The following is a 7,840-nucleotide window of genomic DNA, read 5'->3' on the forward strand; positions in this document are numbered from 1 at the left end:
ACGCAATTTGTAAAGTGGAGCAATTATGTTTTCAAAGTTATACCATAGAATCACTGCAGTTCTTCTAAAGCAGAGTTGCTGAGTTTGTGTCTTCAGGCTATTAACGGCAAGATAATATAACAGAACAGGCTGAACTGATTGTTAGTAACAATGCAAAATTATGCAAATAACACTGCATATGCATGAAGTGTTGAAGATCAAAAGGGCCTCAGGTTTGTAATCTTGTTATTATGTTTTCATTCCAGAGGTGTCAGATATGACAAATACCTTGTTTGCACACAAGAATATTGCCTACTTTTGATTGATGATGCCACCTTTATTTTGTGTCGTCCTTACTTAACCCCCATTATGTGCTGTTTAGGTGCATCCGCCCACAAGTAGTGATGCAGTCCCAAGGCTTGGTGGTATTTGTGTGCTCAGCAACATTGTGTTTTGAACATGTTGACGGAGAGACGCTGAGCAGTTTGTTCAGTGAAGGCTGCAGGAGCTCTGCTTCTGGGTCTGCATCACTTCCTCTGCCTTTTGGTTTGTTTAATTTGTGTTTTGCTAGTTGGTAACTTCACAGCCTCCCATGCTCTTTAGTGTATAAGCCTGGGGTGGCTAAGTCTTGGCAGCGTGATACTTTCAGCAAGACTTTTTTTCCCTTTATTTCTTATTTCTTAAACAAAAGGCATGTAGGGAACTTTGAATCTGAAAAAAGAAGCATGCTTCAGTATGTTTGGGATGACGTATGAAATTTAAACGTGTTTAATATAAAACAAACCAAAAGACATAACAGACTGATTTCAGGTCCAAATTATCACAAGCATTTGGAAACTGCAACATCTCTCGACAGCAACTCTTCCTCTAGGTGGCCGTGCACTTCAACACAGAAATTAAACTAAAAATAAAAAAAATAAAACTAAATAAAAATTTAAATTTAAATTAAACTAACACCACACACTCATCAGTCAAAAATATGGTGAACTGAACTTTGATGATTTACACATTAATTGGCTACTTTCTTGTTGTTGTGTGTCATCCCACGGCAGGTATTATGTCAGCTATCATGTGTAAAAATAAATAAAATAAAATATACAATAGAATATGTAATGCAGTACAATAATGCAAATGTAATTCAATCCACTCATCTGTAATTACTTAAAAGTAACAGCTAATATGACTGCTAACACCCACTTACAGTACCTGCTATGCTAACAGTACATTCTCAACAAAGGGTTAATGCCATGTACAGCAAAGATGTCCAACAAAACAAAAATCTCATCTCCAATCAACTCTGCTCACTAAACATCTGCATGCACAAGCTTGACCAATCACATGCTTGTCCTGATTCACATTCGAACTCTGTCACCTGTTCTTCATTCATCCCTTTTTCTTCAGTTCGATAATGACGCTCCTGAACCCCTTCGTCCTTAGGAAAGATGGATTCATCGAACCAGCTGAAGGAGCACCCCACCTGCCCCAGGCACGGTCGACCCCCATGAGCAGCGCTTCAAATACCTCTGCGTCGAGCGTTCAAAGCACTGCGAGAAGAAAAAAAATCTCAGCGGGGAAAGAAAGTGGCTATTACATGGGAATGAATGGGAATGAAAAATCAAACCGCAGTGGCGCAATGTGTCATAACCCCCGCACTGAAAACTACGCAAGTTGTAGAACTGTGCAGGTGGGAGCGTGCACTGACATGAGTAAAATAAGTGTGTGTGTGTGTGTGTGTGTGTGTGTGTGTGTACGAGGCATTAGAGGAGCGGTGTGGTTATCACAGCCTTGGTTGTCCATGTGCTGACCTTGCTCGACAACGTGGCGCAGGCGGTGTGTAATTGTCTGTGACGCGGCAGATCCTACCTGCATGGGGCCTGCGTGAGATGGAATGAAGGTTACGATATTGTAACCCTAGTCCTATCAGCGCAGGCAGAGCCCTTTAACCAGCATCCCGCGCCACTTCGTGTCAAACCTGAAGAAACGGTCGAATGAAGAACGCCAGTAGAGCTCGTTATTTATGAGGAGCTCGAAGGTGCATGTGATCGGTGAAGCGGGTACATGCAAATGTTCAGAGCGGGGAGGTCGATACCACAGCGTCCATTAGAGGGCTCCATTTGTGTTAATAGAGCTAGGGTTACAATATCGTAACCGCGGTTATGAAATGTCGTGGCATACGTAGAGAACTCTCAATAGCGATGAGTGCACTACCAAATGAGATGAAATTATCTGGCACCGGAGATGAGGAGAGACCAGGTTCATGTAGGCCACACACACACTCTGCAGGGAGGGAGAGAGACACAAAATGGGGGCAGGGAGACACATGCAAGGCAAAACCATAACAAAATAAGGACCATGACAAGTTATTGCATCAGTGGGTTTATAAAAGATTTCCACCACAGGCATTTTGGACATGGCAGTTCAACAAGGACCTAATGAAAATAGTAGTCTCTTAGCTAAGACGGCACATGCAGATAGCCACTCTACTGACGAGCATAACAAACGACAGAACATCAACAGCATGGTCGTCCAAGAGGGTGTAAGAAAAAGAAATCTCCTTTTTCATTTAACAATTGTCTGTTTCAAGTTGAAGGTCTTCAAGCCCGTTCGACACAAGTCTCCGAGGGAGAGGAGCATCCTACAACAAAGACTTCAGCAAAGGTTGCACTGTTGCATCTCAAAATGTTTTTTTAGTCTGCTTTTTATGTTCCTGGTAGCTTTTATGCAGAGAGGCAAAAACAACGGTGGCCTGCTGCAGTTCAATTGCAAAGGTCAGTTGAAGATTTCATCAAGGAAGAGAACAAGAAAACCAGAGGACAGTTTTGGCTCTGAGATTCCTCTATTATTAACTCACTCTCACTCACACACTTTGACTATTTTTTGGTTCAGTACTCAACACTCTGAGTCTGGATAACCAGCGAAACATCTGCGACTTAATCGAATCAGTATCTTAGCGCAGAATCTTTTCCTTCCTCACCTACTTCTCCACCGACTGTCTGTCTCCGCCTTCATTTACCTTCATGCATCTTTCAGATTGTGCTTTTCCAGTCCCGTGCTCGAGGTTTCCTGGTGTTTTCTGCCACTGCACACCTGTTTCCTATCTGTAATCAACTCAACCCGGCTCCTCCCTGCAGCAGCTGTTCCTCATCACTAATCAGCTCGCAGAAACAGTCTGCGCCCGTCCACTCTCTTACCCAGCGGTCTTTGGCAGATTGTCTAATGTGCTTCCATTGCTTTCTCCATGTCTCTGTCTGCCAGTAACCAGAGCCCTGCCTCGCCTGACTCTGTCTCGTCTGACCCCCGTCTGGGCTGTTTGCCATCATTTTGCTTTATTTTACCTCATACCTCTACCTCGGTGTGTCCGCCTTTCGGTCCGTGTTTTTCTGCCAGGCACAATGTGGCCCGTACACCAATACAAATTTAGGGTAAAGGGATAGTAAACTCATTCAATTTATATGGGTTCGTCTGACCTAAATGGAATGAAACTTTAATAAAAGTCATTCGTGTTTAGCCTGCGATTTCATGTCGAAATGTTGCTGTGAATGGTAAAATTTGAGAGTTGGGCTGCATTTTTCTCATTCATTCCAGTAGGGCTTGGTGGCCATTAGTTCCTGATATTGTCTGGACCAATCAAGCATCCAGAAAAGTGAAAACATCCCGCTTGTTGGAACTGACAGAGCTACGTCTCTTAGTAGCACTACGACAATATATTCGCTGATGTTTTCCTCGCCACCATTGCTGGAAGCAGACCTTTTTCACAGCAGCCATTTTGGCCTGCAATTGCAGGGTAAACACAAGTGTTACCAGAAACATTAACTAAGTTTCCTCTCCGTTTTGGGCTCCTGTGATTAATAGTGCACGCTGGTCCACTGGAAGGGGTTCGTCCATAGAAACTAAATGGGATGAACTCATTCAATTTATATGGGTTCGTCTGACCTAAATGGAATGAAACTTTAATAAAAGTCATTCGTGTTTAGCCTGTGATTTCATGTCGAAATGTTGCTGTGAATGGTAATAAAGTCCATGACTCACAAGCTTAAGCTCCAATATTAGACTGAAGAGCTTTTGCTAGCCCTCACCTCTCCTGATATAACTTTAGATTTGTGAAATTGCAAATTTATACCTAGGGACGAGACAAATGTGGCATGCTGTGCTGACGAGCGAACAGTTGGTGTCACCATCTGCGAACAGGTGCCGTGGAAGGCTGTCAATCAAATGGGGAGCACAAGGCAGGGAGATTAAAAAATAAGGTCCTCTTCTGATTCTGATTCTGCTCCCGGACATTGTGAAAGTAGCTTTTAATCGCCAGAAAAATTATTTTACTCAGGAGAAATCAGCTTGACGGGCCTATCTTTGCATAGAAAGGATGTCAGACTCCTGCAGTTTCATGACGTTTTCTACACTCTATGATGGAAATTAAAGAGAAAAAATAATAATTTGAAAAAAATGTGTTACTTATGTCTAGGGTGGTCGAGTCAGCTCCTTGTGCGTGAATTCAAGTGTGAGTCATCTTTTTTTTCCCTCCATGTTTCAAGGTTACTTTGATGACTGGGTTATTTATTGAGTGGATTACATGTTCAAACACACTCACAGGGTCGGTGTGCCTCTGTTTGAATGTCAAATCGGTTATAGTCATCACCGCCTATACCACAAATACAGACTCATATTGCTGTGAATGAACTCACATGGTAACAGTCTCGGGAAAGTTTGAAGAGACTGGAGAAAAGGTTGAAAAGAGCATGAACTCTGAACATTACCTTCCTCCACCACAGGTTGCATTACAGCACATAAACTGCACACATTTGGTTGCACTTGTCACATGAAACGGTTAGCTAAGGCTTAACTGTGGATAAGATTAGGGTTAATTTTAGCGAGGCAGCTTAGTTTTATTAGGGTTAGGGTTAGCCTAGGGTTTGGAGTTATGCTTGGAGTTATAGGGTTAAAAAGAAAGAAAGCTAAAATTAAAACATCTCTCGCATTTGAAACCTCTCCCGTTTTTAGTTGCTTCTTCTCCGCATAATCCTGTAATGGTGGCAGAGCATTCCTCTCGCTTTGCATGCACAGAGCATGTTTTTCGCTTTTCACCGCTGATTTCATGACATTTTGGTAAATTGTGTTAAGCACTCTGGGTATGGCTTGGGATTTTGGATACAGGAAAAAGTACACGAGGAGCAGAGATAGCGGAAGCGGGTGAGGAGGATGCGCTGGTTCTAAATCCCCTCCAGAATGTGTTTGACCTTTTTAATCTCGTCTTATTTTCATGCAAATTGTTGAGGGGTGTAAACTGAGGCTGGACTGTTACTCCGCAAATCTAAAATGACCTTTTATGGCCTTGAAATGCATTTAAAACTCATTTACTGTTTTGCAAAAGTCATTCACAAAAGCCCGGTAAATTAATCCGAGAAGGAAAAACGTCTTCAGTCAAAGAAACAAATCAAACTCTAGACAATGGCAGGAACAAGGGTGGGCACAGTTTTAATAGGGAGTGCCATACAGCCATTTTAATGGAGGAGGCTGTTTGCCTGTGGCTGCAGGGTCAGCAGCGATCTGCCTCACTGCTCCGGGTCAGACAGGTACTTGATGGAGGTCAAATGGTAGCCAGTGACTCTATTAACGGCCTGAATTACACACTGCACCTTTTCCTCGGGAGCAGGATCGAGGAGACCAGGCTGATTCAGGCCTCGACTGAGGATAATTTAATTGATGGATTTATGGATTTAGACTGCAAGCGGTTGTGAGACACTGAAATTGCTGGGTTTTCTTCTTTATGGTGGAGCTCCCGGCCTGCTCCGTTTGAGGATGCCCCGTCGGATAGCGACTGAGTCATATTTACGGCTATGGTATTGAGTTTCCCGGCCTGGCGTTCCAGCTGAAATCAATATTTATGTCGGTTGTTTTGAGGTAGCTGACCCCAAGTTGCCCTAATGAAAACTCATTACAATATCCTATAATATGTGAGCTTACAGTGTACCTGTTGTGCTAAACCATGATTTTATCTTAACCTTGTATTATCTTAATGGGTAACACTTTATTTTAACACCCCATCCTCCCAATAAAGCATTTATAAATGGTGTGTGAACAGGGAATAAATGCTTTCTAACACACTACAACATAGTAAACACATAAGGATATCTTTAATTTTCGTGAACACACTCACACACAATGATTTTTGAAGAGCACTGTCTGGCACGCTCTCCATAACTGTCCATTTACGATATGAAACACGCTTATAAATGTTAATGATATGCTTACAGGCCCTTAGCACTATGTTATCGTGTGTTACAAAGCATTTCTAATATAATGACATAGAATGAGGAGTTTTCAAACAAGATTTAAAAGCAGTGACTGACTCAGCAGGACTAATGCCGAGTGGGAGGCTGTTCCAGATCCTGGAGGCCGTCACAGCCGTGGAACAGCCAAAGCACCATGACTGGCAGACTGGCATGACTGGCATTAACTGTTGATGCAAAACTTACCGATGGTTCACTTCGAGTGGGGTGGGCTGATGAAGCAAAGTGTGGGCATTTTTGGTATTTTTATCTCTCATATTGTTACCATGAGCATCCTATAACACATCTATAGAGGTTTATAGTTTTAGTGTAATCGTGTTATTCCACAATTTATTATAGAATTACTAAACTTCTTATTTGTTAAGGTGATGTTTGCATACCAGCTGAAGTCTCTCAGTGGAAGAAATGCCGACTAATAGAGGAGCATCTGCTGTGTAACTGGAGCTTTTGCGTTTGACTGAAGAACTGGCACTGAAAAACATGTGATAATGTGTCTTTGCCACTGGGTGGCAGCCAAGAAGCACCTGTGTGAGTGTGAGCTCAGACTCTCAGACAGAAGTTGGATCCTCCACAGATTTCATGTGAATCTGTGGCACGTCTACAGGCATTTGTGGTGTTTCCTGAAAAACGGCTCACTTTTGCCCATTTAAATGCAGTTAGCACTTTGTACAAAACAGCGTGAGAAACAAACAGATGATGAAAACTAACCTCATTTTGACACCTCACCAGTGCTCGTCGGTGGACACCAAAGGGGAGGTGTGAGTAACGATTTCTTAGTCATCCTATGTCTCCCCAAAGCCCAATGAATATATTTTGATCAGAGGCGTTAGTCGGAATGAGCTGGGGGTGGGAAAATGTGAGTGTGTGTGTGTGTGTAGGTGTATTAGTCTAAAGAAGCAGGCTTGTGATTGGGAGGTAGCTGGTGTGACTGCCCAGTCTGGCTGGAAAAATCTGGCCAGAAAGCGTTGTCCCTCAACAACAAGCATCAAGGTGCCCTTGAGCAAGACTCTGTCCTCGAGACGGTCCAGCGGCGCTGCTCCCAGCAGAAAAAGACTGAGGTTTTACTGGGAATGTGTGTAAGCTGTATGAATGTGATACAAGGGGATGTCGAAAAAAGAGAGAGAGAAAAGAGCTTGATTGATCTACCCTTGAGAAATACAAGGGAAAAGGAAAAATAAAAGAGAAAGGATTTCAAATGGTTGAGGAGTGGAGTAAAAGAAAATGATGCAAGCAGCCTTTTTGATTCAGTCATACCGGCCATTCGATTTTAATTTTGTATCTTCTGCATGTAGGGCAATATCAATCCAGCATAATAAGTCAGTAGCATTTTCAGATCGCGCTGAAGTATTCAAGAGAGCGAGGATATAAGGTGGCAGGGAATTTCTTTGTTGCAAAAACTTAAGACTTCCTGAGTTTTGAGGGACACTGGCATGCAAAAACACATGGACCCTTACTCAACATTTGAAACACAATTTGTGATACATCATCAAAGCGCAACAATGGAGGATGTTGGAAATGCGCAAGTGTGGGAGAAAAAATCTGACAGGATCAATTTTTTAAAATGCCGAGGTTCT

At 42.7% G+C, this 7,840-nt stretch overlaps 1 long non-coding RNA gene across 2 annotated transcripts; it reads right to left on the bottom strand.

The window, feature by feature from the left end:
- Positions 1-727: 727 nt before the first annotated feature.
- Positions 728-3,105, bottom strand: LOC115359686 (uncharacterized). Of its 2 annotated transcripts, none has more exons than XR_003928269.1 (3): positions 2,993-3,105; positions 2,188-2,256; positions 728-1,523 (listed from the first exon to the last, which is right to left on the bottom strand). It is a non-coding gene; the product is annotated as an uncharacterized LOC115359686 (long non-coding RNA). The 2 variants fall into 2 exon arrangements; XR_003928268.1 differs by having other exon boundaries at positions 2,954-2,999.
- Positions 3,106-7,840: the final 4,735 nt, after the last annotated feature.

The sequence above is a fragment of the Myripristis murdjan genome, chromosome 5 (assembly GCF_902150065.1).
Source record: "Myripristis murdjan chromosome 5, fMyrMur1.1, whole genome shotgun sequence".
Taxonomy (NCBI): Eukaryota; Metazoa; Chordata; class Actinopteri; order Holocentriformes; family Holocentridae; genus Myripristis; species Myripristis murdjan.